This window comes from Rhineura floridana, chromosome 13 (genome assembly GCF_030035675.1).
Source record: "Rhineura floridana isolate rRhiFlo1 chromosome 13, rRhiFlo1.hap2, whole genome shotgun sequence".
Taxonomy (NCBI): Eukaryota; Metazoa; Chordata; class Lepidosauria; order Squamata; family Rhineuridae; genus Rhineura; species Rhineura floridana.
This window is the reverse complement of record NC_084492.1, coordinates 177,680-189,819: the sequence shown is the minus strand read 5'-3', so window position 1 is coordinate 189,819 and position 12,140 is coordinate 177,680.

The window sequence follows — 12,140 nt, the reverse complement described above, 5'->3', positions numbered from 1 at the left end:
TTGTATGGATATCTCTCTTCATTCAGATGTAGTTAAAGTTACTAGAAACGACGATGGCCATGTTGAAGCAAACAAACCTTTCCTGTAACGCTGAATTGCTAATAGTGTTCTCTTCATCCCTGGTATGTATATCTCTCTTCATTCAGATGTAGTTAAAGTTTCTACAAACGATGACTGTCATGTTGCAGCAAACAAACCTTTCCTGTAACGTTGAATTGATAATCGTGTACTCTTCATCCCTTGTATGTACATCTCTCGTCATTCAGAAATAGTTGAAGTTTCTACAAACGATGACTGTCATGTAGCAGCAAACAAACCTTTCCTGTAACGTTGAATAGCTAATCGTGTTCTCTTCATCCCTTGTATGTATATCTCTCTTCATTCAGATTTAGTTAAAGTTACTAGAAACGATGATTGTCATGTTGCAGCAAACAAACCTTTCCTGTAACGTTGAATTGCTAATCGTGTACTCTTCAACCCTTGTATGTATATCTCTCTTCATTCAGATTTAGTTAAAGTTTCTACAAACGATGACTGTCATGTTGCAGCAAACAAACCTTTCCTATAACGTTGAATTGCTAATCGTGTTCTCTTCATCCCTTGTATGTATATCTCTCTTCATTCAGATGTAGTTAAAATTACTAGAAACGATGATTGTCATGTTGCAGCAAACAAAACTTTCCTGTAACGTTGAATTGCTAATCGTGTACTCTTCATCCCTTGTATGTATATCTCTCTTCATTCAGATGTAGTTAAAGTTTCTACAAACGATGATTGTCATGTTGCAGCAAACAAACCTTTCCTGTAACGTTGAATTGCTAATCGTGTTCTCTTCATCCCTTCTATGTATATGTCTCTTCATTCAGATGTAGTTAAAGTTGCTAGAAACGATGATGGCCGTGTTGAAGCAAACTAACCTTTCCCTGTAACGTTGAATTGCTAATCGTGTTCTCTTCATCCCTTGTATGTATATCTCTCTTAATTCAGAGGTAGTTAAAGTTACTAGAAACGATGACTGTCATGTTGCAGCAAACAAACCTTTCCTGTAACGTTGAATTGCTAATCTTGTTCTCTTCATCCCTTGTATGTATATCTCTCTTCATTCAGATGTAGTTAAAGTTACTAGAAACGATGATTGTCATGTTGCAGCAAACAAACCTTTGCTGTAACGTTGAATTCCTAATCGTGTACTCTTCATCCCTTGTATGTATATCTCTCTTCATTCAGATGTAGTTAAAGTTTCTACAAACGATGACTGTCATGTGGCAGCAAACAAACCTTTCCTGTAATGTTTAATTGCTAATCGTGTTCTCTTCATCCCTTGTATGTATATCTCTCTTCATTCAGATGTAGTTAAAGTTACTACAAATGGTGACTGTCATTTTGCAGCAAACAAACCTTTCCTGTAATGTTTAATTCCTAATCGTGTTCTCTTCATCCCTTGTATGTGTATCTCCCTTCATTCAGATGTAGTTAAAGTTACTAGAAACGATGATTGTCATGTTGCAGCAAACAAACCTTTCCTGTGACGTTGAATAGCTAATCGTGTACTCTTCATCCCTTGTATGTATATCTCTCTTCATTCAGATGTAGTTAAAGTTTCTAGAAACGATGATTGTCATGTTGCAGCAAAAAACCTTTCCTGTAACGTTGAATTGCTAATCGTGTTCTCTTCATCCCTTGTATGGATATCTCTCTTCATTCAGATGTAGTTAAAGTTACTACAAACGGTGACTGTCATTTTGCAGCAAACAAACCTTTCCTGTAACGTTGCATTGCTAATCGTGTACTCTTCATCCCTTGTATGTATATCTCTCTTCATTCAGATGTAGTTAAAGTTACTACAAACGATGATTGTCATGTGGCAGCAAACAAACCTTTCCTGTAACGTTGAATTGCTAATCGTGTTCTCTTCATCCCTTGTATGTATATCTCTCTTCATTCAGATGTAGTTAAAGTTTCTACAAACGATGACTGTCATGTTGCAGCAAACAAACCTTTCCTGTAACGTTGAATTGCTAATCGTGTTCTCTTCATCCCTTGTATGTATATCTCTCTTCATTCAGATGTAGTTAAAGTTACTAGAAACGGTGATTGTCATGTTGCAGCAAACAAACCTTTCCTGTAACGTTGAATTGCTAATCGTGTACTCTTCATCCCTTCTATGTATATCTCTCTTCATTCAGATGTAGTTAAAGTTACTACAAACGATGATTGTCATGTGGCAGCAAACAAACCTTTCCTGTAACATTGAATTGCTAATCGTGTTATCTTCATCCCTTGTATGTATATCTCTCTTCATTCAGATGTAGTTAAAGTTTCTAGAAACGATGATTGTCATGTTGCAGCAAAAAACCTTTCCTGTAACGTTGAATTGCTAATCGTGTTCTCTTCATCCCTTGTATGGATATCTCTCTTCATTCAGATGTAGTTAAAGTTACTAGAAACGACGATGGCCATGTTGAAGCAAACAAACCTTTCCTGTAACGCTGAATTGCTAATAGTGTTCTCTTCATCCCTGGTATGTATATCTCTCTTCATTCAGATGTAGTTAAAGTTTCTACAAACGATGACTGTCATGTTGCAGCAAACAAACCTTTCCTGTAACGTTGAATTGATAATCGTGTTCTCTTCATCCCTTGTATGTATATCTCTCTTCATTCAGATGTAGTTAAAGTTACTAGAAACGGTGATTGTCATGTTGCAGCAAACAAACCTTTCCTGTAACATTGAATTGCTAATCGTGTACTCTTCATCCCTTCTATGTATATTTCTCTTCATTCAGATGTTGTTAAAGTTACTACAAACGATGATTGTCATGTGGCAGCAAACAAACCTTTCCTGTAACGTTGAATTGCTAATCGTGTTCTCTTCATCCCTTGTATGTATATCTCTCTTCATTCAGATGTAGTTAATGTTTCTACAAACGATGACAGTCATGTTGCAGCAAACAAACCTTTCCTGTAACGTTGAATTGCTAATCGTGTTCTCTTCATCCCTTGTATGTATATCTCTCTTCATTCAGATGTAGTTAAAGTTACTAGAAACGGTGATTGTCATGTTGCAGCAAACAAACCTTTCCTGTAACGTTGAATAGCTAATCGTGTACTCTTCATCCCTGGTATGTATATCCCTTTCATTCAGATGTAGTTAAAGTTAGTAGAAACGATGATGGCCCTGTTGCAGCAAACAAACCTTTCCTGTAACATTGAATTGCAAATCGTGTTCTCTTCATCCCTGGTATGTATATATCTCTTCATTCAGATGTAATTAAAGTTACTAGAAACGATGATTGTCATGTTGCAGCAAACAAACCTTTCCTGTAACGTTGAATTGCTAATCGTGTTCTCTTCATCCCTTGTATGGATATCTCTCTTCATTCAGATGTAGTTAAAGTTACTAGAAACGTCGATGGCCGTGTTGAAGCAAACAAACCTTTCCTGTAACGTTGAATTGCTAATAGTGTTCTCTTCATCCCTGGTATGTATATCTCTCTTCATTCAGATGTAGTTAAAGTTACTAGAAACGATGATTGTCATTTTGCAGCAAACAAACCTTTCCTGTAACGTTGCATTGCTAATCGTGTACTCTTCATCCCTTGTATGTATATCTCTCTTCATTCAGATGTAGTTAAAGTTACTACAAACGATGATTGTCATGTGGCAGCAAACAAACCTTTCCTGTAACGTTGAATTGCTAATCGTGTTCTCTTCATCCCTTCTATGTATATGTCTCTTCATTCAGATGTAGTTAAAGTTACTACAAACGATGACTGTCATGTTGCAGCAAACAAACCTTTCCTGTAACGTTGAATTGCTAATCGTGTTCTCTTCATCCCTTGTATGTATATCTCTCTTCATTCAGATGTAGTTAAAGTTACTACAAACGATGATTGTCATGTGGCAGCAAACAAACCTTTCCTGTAACGTTGAATTGCTAATCGTGTTCTCTTCATCCCTTCTATGTATATGTCTCTTCATTCAGATGTAGTTAAAGTTAGTAGAAACGATGATGGCCGTGTTGCAGCAAACAAACCTTCCTGTAACGTTGAATTGCTAATCGTGTTCTCTTCATCCCGTGTATGTAATATCTCTCTTCATTCAGATGTAGTTAAAGTTACTACAAACGATGATTGTCATGTTGCAGCAAACAAACCTTTCCTGTAACGTTGAATTGCTAATCGTGTTCTCTTCATCCCTTGTATGGATATCTCTCTTCATTCAGATGTAGTTAAAATTACTAGAAACGATGATTGTCATGTTGCAGCAAACAAAACTTTCCTGTAACGTTGAATTGCTAATCGTGTACTCTTCATCCCTTGTATGTATATCTCTCTTCATTCAGATGTAGTTAAAGTTTCTACAAACGATGATTGTCATGTTGCAGCAAACAAACCTTTCCTGTAACGTTGAATTGCTAATCGTGTTCTCTTCATCCCTTGTATGTATATCTCTCTTCATTCAGATGTAGTTAAAGTTACTAGAAACGATGATTGTCATTTTGCAGCAAACAAACCTTTCCTGTAACGTTGCATTGCTAATCGTGTACTCTTCATCCCTTGTATGTATATCTCTCTTCATTCAGATGTAGTTAAAGTTACTACAAACGATGACTGTCATGTGGCAGCAAACAAACCTTTCCTGTAACGTTGAATTGCTAATCGAGTTCTCCTCATCCCTTGTATGTATATCTCTCTTCATTCAGATGTAGTTAAAGTTACTACAAACGATGACTGTCATGTTGCAGCAAACAAACCTTTCCTGTAACGTTGAATTGCTAATCGTGTTCTCTTCATCCCTGGTATGTATATCTCTCTTCATTCAGATGTAGTTAAAGTTAGTAGAAACGATGATGGCCGTGTTGCAGCAAACAAACCTTTCCTGTAACGGTGAATTGCTAATCGTGTTCTCTTCATCCCGTGTATGTAATATCTCTCTTCATTCAGATGTAGTTAAAGTTACTACAAACGATGATTGTCATGTTGCAGCAAACAAACCTTTCCTGTAACGTTGAATTGCTATTCGTGTTCTCTTCATCCCTTGTATGGATATATCTCTTCATTCAGATGTAGTTAAAGTTGCTAGAAACGATGATGGCCGTGTTGAAGCAAACTAACCTTTCCCTGTAACGTTGAATTGCTAATCGTGTTCTCTTCATCCCTTGTATGTATATCTCTCTTAATTCAGATGTAGTTAAAATTACTAGAAACGATGACTGTCATGTTGCAGCAAACAAACCTTTCCTGTAACGTTGAATTGCTAATCGTGTTCTCTTCATTCCTTGTATGTATATCTCTCTTCATTCAGATGTAGTTAAAGTTACTAGAAACGATGATTGTCATGTTGCAGCAAACAAACCTTTGCTGTAACGTTGAATTGCTAATCGTGTACTCTTCATCCCTTGTATGTATATTTCTCTTCATTCAGATGTAGTTAAAGTTTCTACAAACGATGACTGTCATGTGGCAGCAAACAAACCTTTCCTGTAATGTTTAATTGCTAATCGTGTTCTCTTCATCCCTTGTATGTATATCTCTCTTCATTCAGATGTAGTTAAAGTTACTACAAACGATGACTGTCATGCTGCAGCAAACAAACCTTTCCTGTAATGTTTAATTCCTAATCATGTTCTCTTCATCCCTTTTATGTATATCTCTCTTAATTCAGATGTAGTTAAAGTTACTAGAAATGATGATTGTCATGTTGCAGCAAACAAACCTTTCCTGTAACGTTGAATTGCTAATCGTGTTCTCTTCATCCCTTGTATGTATATCTCTCTTCATTCAGATGTAGTTAAAGTTACTAGAAACGATGATTGTCATGTTGCAGCAAACAAACCTTTCCTGTAACGTTGAATTGCTAATAGTGTTCTCTTCATCCCTGGTATGTATATCTCTCTTCATTCAGATGTAGTTAAAGTTACTAGAAACGATGACTGTCATGTTGCAGCAAACAAACCTTTCCTGTAATGTTGAATTGCTAATCGTGTTCTCTTCATCCCTTGTATGTGTATCTCTCGTCATTCAGAAATAGTTGAAGTTTCTTCAAACGATGACTGTCATGTAGCAGCAAACAAACCTTTCCTGTAACGTTGAATAGCTAATCGTGTTCTCTTCATCCCTTGTATGTATATCTCTCTTCATTCAGATGTAGTTAAAGTTAGTAGAAACGATGATGGCCCTGTTGCAGCAAACAAACCTTTCCTGTAACATTGAATTGCAAATCGTGTTCTCTTCATCCCTGGTATGTATATCTCTCTTCATTCAGATGTAGTTAATGTTTCTACAAACGATGACAGTCATGTTGCAGCAAACAAACCTTTCCTGTAACGTTGAATTGCTAATCGTGTTCTCTTCATCCCTTGTATGTATATCTCTCTTCATTCAGATGTAGTTAAAGTTACTAGAAACGGTGATTGTCATGTTGCAGCAAACAAACCTTTCCTGTAACGTTGAATAGCTAATCGTGTACTCTTCATCCCTGGTATGTATATCCCTTTCATTCAGATGTAGTTAAAGTTAGTAGAAACGATGATGGCCCTGTTGCAGCAAACAAACCTTTCCTGTAACATTGAATTGCAAATCGTGGTCTCTTCATCCCTGGTATGTATATATCTCTTCATTCAGATGTAATTAAAGTTACTAGAAACGACGATGGCCGTGTTGAAGCAAACAAACCTTTCCTGTAACGTTGAATTGCTAATAGTGTTCTCTTCATCCCTGGTATGTATATCTCTCTTCATTCAGATGTAGTTAAAGTTACTAGAAACGATGATTGTCATTTTGCAGCAAACAAACCTTTCCTGTAACGTTGCATTGCTAATCGTGTTCTCTTCATCCCTTCTATGTATATGTCTCTTCATTCAGATGTAGTTAAAGTTACTACAAACGATGACTGTCATGTTGCAGCAAACAAACCTTTCCTGTAACGTTGAATTGCTAATCGTGTTCTCTTCATCCCTTGTATGTATATCTCTCTTCATTCAGATGTAGTTAAAGTTACTACAAACGATGACTGTCATGTTGCAGCAAACAAACCTTTCCTGTAACGTTGAATTGCTAATCGTGTTCTCTTCATCCCTTGTATGTATATCTCTCTTCATTCAGATGTAGTTAAAGTTACTAGAAACGATGATTGTCATTTTGCAGCAAACAAACCTTTCCTGTAACGTTGCATTGCTAATCGTGTACTCTTCATCCCTTGTATGTATATCTCTCTTCATTCAGATGTAGTTAAAGTTACTACAAACGATGACTGTCATGTGGCAGCAAACAAACCTTTCCTGTAACGTTGAATTGCTAATCGAGTTCTCCTCATCCCTTGTATGTATATCTCTCTTCATTCAGATGTAGTTAAAGTTACTACAAACGATGACTGTCATGTTGCAGGAAACAAACCTTTCCTGTAACGTTGAATTGCTAATCGTGTTCTCTTCATCCCTGGTATGTATATCTCTCTTCATTCAGATGTAGTTAAAGTTAGTAGAAACGATGATGGCCGTGTTGCAGCAAACAAACCTTTCCTGTAACGGTGAATTGCTAATCGTGTTCTCTTCATCCCGTGTATGTAATATCTCTCTTCATTCAGATGTAGTTAAAGTTACTACAAACGATGATTGTCATGTTGCAGCAAACAAACCTTTCCTGTAACGTTGAATTGCTATTCGTGTTCTCTTCATCCCTTGTATGGATATATCTCTTCATTCAGATGTAGTCAAAGTTGCTAGAAACGATGATGGCCGTGTTGAAGCAAACTAACCTTTCCCTGTAACGTTGAATTGCTAATCGTGTTCTCTTCATCCCTTGTATGTATATCTCTCTTAATTCAGATGTAGTTAAAATTACTAGAAACGATGACTGTCATGTTGCAGCAAACAAACCTTTCCTGTAACGTTGAATTGCTAATCGTGTTCTCTTCATTCCTTGTATGTATATCTCTCTTCATTCAGATGTAGTTAAAGTTACTAGAAACGATGATTGTCATGTTGCAGCAAACAAACCTTTGCTGTAACGTTGAATTGCTAATCGTGTACTCTTCATCCCTTGTATGTATATTTCTCTTCATTCAGATGTAGTTAAAGTTTCTACAAACGATGACTGTCATGTGGCAGCAAACAAACCTTTCCTGTAATGTTTAATTGCTAATCGTGTTCTCTTCATCCCTTGTATGTATATCTCTCTTCATTCAGATGTAGTTAAAGTTACTACAAACGATGACTGTCATGCTGCAGCAAACAAACCTTTCCTGTAATGTTTAATTCCTAATCATGTTCTCTTCATCCCTTTTATGTATATCTCTCTTAATTCAGATGTAGTTAAAGTTACTAGAAATGATGATTGTCATGTTGCAGCAAACAAACCTTTCCTGTAACGTTGAATTGCTAATCGTGTTCTCTTCATCCCTTGTATGTATATCTCTCTTCATTCAGATGTAGTTAAAGTTACTAGAAACGATGATTGTCATGTTGCAGCAAACAAACCTTTCCTGTAACGTTGAATTGCTAATAGTGTTCTCTTCATCCCTGGTATGTATATCTCTCTTCATTCAGATGTAGTTAAAGTTACTAGAAACGATGACTGTCATGTTGCAGCAAACAAACCTTTCCTGTAATGTTGAATTGCTAATCGTGTTCTCTTCATCCCTTGTATGTGTATCTCTCGTCATTCAGAAATAGTTGAAGTTTCTTCAAACGATGACTGTCATGTAGCAGCAAACAAACCTTTCCTGTAACGTTGAATAGCTAATCGTGTTCTCTTCATCCCTTGTATGTATATCTCTCTTCATTCAGATTTAGTTAAAGTTACTAGAAACGATGATTGTCATGTTGCAGCAAACAAACCTTTCCTGTAACGTTGAATTGCTAATCGTGTACTCTTCATCCCTTGTATGTATATCTCTCTTCATTCAGATGTAGTAAAAGTTTCTACAAACGATGATTGTCATGTTGCAGCAAACAAACCTTTCCTGTAACGTTGAATTGCTAATCGTGTTCTCTTCATCCCTGGTATGGATATCTCTCTTCATTCAGATGTAGTTAAAGTTACTACAAACGATGACTGTCATGTGGCAGCAAACAAACCTTTCCTGTAACGTTGAATTGCTAATCGTGTTCTCCTCATCCCTTGTATGTATATCTCTCTTCATTCAGATGTAGTGAAAGTTACTACAAACGATGACTGTCATGTTGCAGCAAACAATCCTTTCCTGTAACATTGAATTGCTAATCGTGTTCTCTTCATCCCTGGTATGTATATCCCTTTCATTCAGATGTAGTTAAAGTTAGTAGAAACGATGATGGCCCTGTTGCAGCAAACAAACCTTTCCTGTAACATTGAATTGCAAATCGTGTTCTCTTCATCCCTGGTATGTATATCTCTCTTCATTCAGATGTAGTTAATGTTTCTACAAACGATGACAGTCATGTTGCAGCAAACAAACCTTTCCTGTAACGTTGAATTGCTAATCGTGTTCTCTTCATCCCTTGTATGTATATCTCTCTTCATTCAGATGTAGTTAAAGTTACTAGAAACGGTGATTGTCATGTTGCAGCAAACAAACCTTTCCTGTAACGTTGAATAGCTAATCGTGTACTCTTCATCCCTGGTATGTATATCCCTTTCATTCAGATGTAGTTAAAGTTAGTAGAAACGATGATGGCCCTGTTGCAGCAAACAAACCTTTCCTGTAACATTGAATTGCAAATCGTGGTCTCTTCATCCCTGGTATGTATATATCTCTTCATTCAGATGTAATTAAAGTTACTAGAAACGATGATTGTCATGTTGCAGCAAACAAACCTTTCCTGTAACGTTGAATTGCTAATCGTGTTCTCTTCATCCCTGGTATGTATATCCCTTTCATTCAGATGTAGTTAAAGTTACTAGAAACGACGATGGCCGTGTTGAAGCAAACAAACCTTTCCTGTAACGTTGAATTGCTAATAGTGTTCTCTTCATCCCTGGTATGTATATCTCTCTTCATTCAGATGTAGTTAAAGTTACTAGAAACGATGATTGTCATTTTGCAGCAAACAAACCTTTCCTGTAACGTTGCATTGCTAATCGTGTACTCTTCATCCCTTGTATGTATATCTCTCTTCATTCAGATGTAGTTAAAGTTACTGCAAACGATGATTGTCATGTGGCAGCAAACAAATCTTACCTGTAACGTTGAATTGCTAATCGTGTTCTCTTCATCCCTTCTATGTATATGTCTCTTCATTCAGATGTAGTTAAAGTTACTACAAACGATGACTGTCATGTTGCAGCAAACAAACCTTTCCTGTAACGTTGAATTGCTAATCGTGTTCTCTTCATCCCTTGTATGTATATCTCTCTTCATTCAGATGTAGTTAAAGTTACTACAAACGATGACTGTCATGTTGCAGCAAACAAACCTTTCCTGTAACCTTGAATTGCTAATCGTGTTCTCTTCATCCCTGGTATGTATATCCCTTTCATTCAGATGTAGTTAAAGTTAGTAGAAACGATGATGGCCCTGTTGCAGCAAACAAACCTTTCCTGTAACATTGAATTGCAAATCGTGTTCTCTTCATCCCTGGTATGTATATCTCTCTTCATTCAGATGTAGTTAATGTTTCTACAAACGATGACAGTCATGTTGCAGCAAACAAACCTTTCCTGTAACGTTGAATTGCTAATCGTGTTCTCTTCATCCCTTGTATGTATATCTCTCTTCATTCAGATGTAGTTAAAGTTACTAGAAACGATGATTGTCATTTTGCAGCAAACAAACCTTTCCTGTAACGTTGCATTGCTAATCGTGTACTCTTCATCCCTTGTATGTATATCTCTCTTCATTCAGATGTAGTTAAAGTTACTACAAACGATGATTGTCATGTGGCAGCAAACAAACCTTTCCTGTAACGTTGAATTGCTAATCGTGTTCTCTTCATCCCTTCTATGTATATGTCTCTTCATTCAGATGTAGTTAAAGTTACTACAAACGATGACTGTCATGTGGCAGCAAACAAACCTTTCCTGTAACGTTGAATTGCTAATCGAGTTCTCCTCATCCCTTGTATGTATATCTCTCTTCATTCAGATGTAGTTAAAGTTACTACAAACGATGACTGTCATGTTGCAACAAACAAACCTTTCCTGTAACGTTGAATTGCTAATCGTGTTCTCTTCATCCCTGGTATGTATATCTCTCTTCATTCAGATGTAGTTAAAGTTAGTAGAAACGATGATGGCCGTGTTGCAGCAAACAAACCTTTCCTGTAACGGTGAATTGCTAATCGTGTTCTCTTCATCCCGTGTATGTAATATCTCTCTTCATTCAGATGTAGTTAAAGTTACTACAAACGATGATTGTCATGTTGCAGCAAACAAACCTTTCCTGTAACGTTGAATTGCTAATCGTGTTCTCTTCATCCCTTGTATGGATATATCTCTTCATTCAGATGTAGTTAAAGTTGCTAGAAACGATGATGGCCGTGTTGAAGCAAACTAACCTTTCCCTGTAACGTTGAATTGCTAATCGTGTTCTCTTCATCCCTTGTATGTATATCTCTCTTAATTCAGATGTAGTTAAAATTACTAGAAACGATGACTGTCATGTTGCAGCAAACAAACCTTTCCTGTAACGTTGAATTGCTAATCGTGTTCTCTTCATTCCTTGTATGTATATCTCTCTTCATTCAGATGTAGTTAAAGTTACTAGAAACGATGATTGTCATGTTGCAGCAAACAAACCTTTGCTGTAACGTTGAATTGCTAATCGTGTACTCTTCATCCCTTGTATGTATATTTCTCTTCATTCAGATGTAGTTAAAGTTTCTACAAACGATGACTGTCATGTGGCAGCAAACAAACCTTTCCTGTAATGTTTAATTGCTAATCGTGTTCTCTTCATCCCTTGTATGTATATCTCTCTTCATTCAGATGTAGTTAAAGTTACTACAAACGATGACTGTCATGCTGCAGCAAACAAACCTTTCCTGTAATGTTTAATTCCTAATCATGTTCTCTTCATCCCTTTTATGTATATCTCTCTTAATTCAGATGTAGTTAAAGTTACTAGAAATGATGATTGTCATGTTGCAGCAAACAAACCTTTCCTGTAACGTTGAATTGCTAATCGTGTTCTCTTCATCCCTTGTATGTATATCTCTCTTCA